Here is a 1703-nt window from a genome sequence, read left to right on the forward strand (position 1 = left end):
CCAAATCCCCTTATAAAATTTAAATTTTAACCTAAGAGATGACAACAGAAGCTGTTTCCTATGAAACTATTTCTGGGCCGGTGGTGAGTGACGGGGATGAGGACGCTGAGGACGTGTCAAAGGAGGATTCTTTAGAGGAGGTGGCCATGACAAAGGAACAAAAATCTGCTGTTGGACACAAAGAGAATGTTAAAGTTGGAGAAAATGAGGTCATTTGTGTTGTCTTTTTTGTTGTTCAACTCTCCCGTTATGAACTACACTCTAGAATCCATATAATCATTTGTTTCAAACCTTGTCCTGGATGTCGGATGCAGCTCAGGTGGCGAGCCTGCCCATACCCCAAATCCCCCTTTCCCCCACCCTCCACCCTCCAAAAGAAATTGTCGTGGAGTAATCAATCCGAAACTAAACAATGTTTGATAGGGGTGGGTAGATGGTGTTAACTTTGTATTGTAAGTATTCTTGCAGCATAATATCTCAAGTTACTTAATGATCTCTCATGTTTTGTTTAAATGATCTCCTGTGTTTAAACTTCAAAGTTAATGGTCTCTTACAATTTTTTAACCTCTTAAGGTGCAAGCATCAACCATTGGAAGAGGGGATAAGGCAGTAGTTCAATCAATTGCTTTTTGTGATGATTGTGTCGAAAATGACCAAAGGAAGTTGGATACCGAAGAACAAATATGTGATGATAATGACTTATGTTCTTTTTTCCTAGACTCATAGGATTGTTATTATGACGGGCACAATAATCTTTCTCTCGTGTTTTATTTGAATGATCTATTTTGCATGGTTAATGTCCTCTGTTGTTTAAAGTAAATTATCTCTAGCAATTTATAAATTTCTTAGGAGTCGTTTGGTGTGAGGTATAAAGTATAATAATTCCGAGATAAATGCAGGATTATTTTATCTTGCGTTTGGTTGTAGATATTAGGTACTCCGGCGATTTTTTATCCCACCATTTATATCATAGTGATAAGATTAGTTATCCTCATATACATGGTGGGATAACTTATCCCGGAATAATTAATTCCGGAATAACTTGTTCCCAACCAAACAACCCCTTAGTTTACTAAGTTATAAAAAATAAATAAAATCTCTTATATTTAAGGTAAGAACTCATACAATCCCTCACAAGAGTTCACTAGTAAGATTGCACCCAGTGTAATTCCATAAGTGGGTCCGAAAAGTGTGGAATATTTGCAAACCTTACCCCATCTCTTGTAGGTTGAGAGGTTTTATTTAAAAGACCCTTGGTTTCAGTGTAGCAAATCCAAATAGTTATGAAAATGGAAAAACATCAATGGAGAATGCATGTCAATTAATATGGAAAGTAGTAATAGTGCAATAACTGAAAACATAAAAGGTAACAAATGATAACAAGCATCTAAACAAAAAACTATGCGTATAAGGCTAATACTACAACATATAATGTGCTTCCCGACTCTTACCAAGCTTAGTCCGATCGAAAAACATGATCAAATTCAACTATTTACCAACTTTCTACCCTAAATCGCGACTTTCATATTCACCTATTTAAGGTACTTTTCTTGTTAAGCTAAAGTTGTTCGATGTACTGTTTAATTACATCTCCTTAATACTTCTTCAGTCTACCTCTACCTCTCCTCGTACCCATTAATCCAATCTCTCACAACTTCTCACCGGACTTCTACACCTCTTCTCTTCACATGTACAAACTATCT

General features: G+C 36.2%; 1 long non-coding RNA gene across 1 annotated transcript; it reads left to right on the forward strand.

The window, feature by feature from the left end:
* Positions 1-59: 59 nt before the first annotated feature.
* On the forward strand, positions 60-794 carry LOC124895527. The gene is made up of 2 exons (XR_007051768.1): positions 60-209; positions 574-794. It is a non-coding gene; the product is annotated as an uncharacterized LOC124895527 (long non-coding RNA).
* Positions 795-1703: the final 909 nt, after the last annotated feature.

Source organism: Capsicum annuum, unplaced genomic scaffold, assembly GCF_002878395.1.
Source record: "Capsicum annuum cultivar UCD-10X-F1 unplaced genomic scaffold, UCD10Xv1.1 ctg82787, whole genome shotgun sequence".
Lineage (NCBI taxonomy): Eukaryota > Viridiplantae > Streptophyta > Magnoliopsida > Solanales > Solanaceae > Capsicum > Capsicum annuum.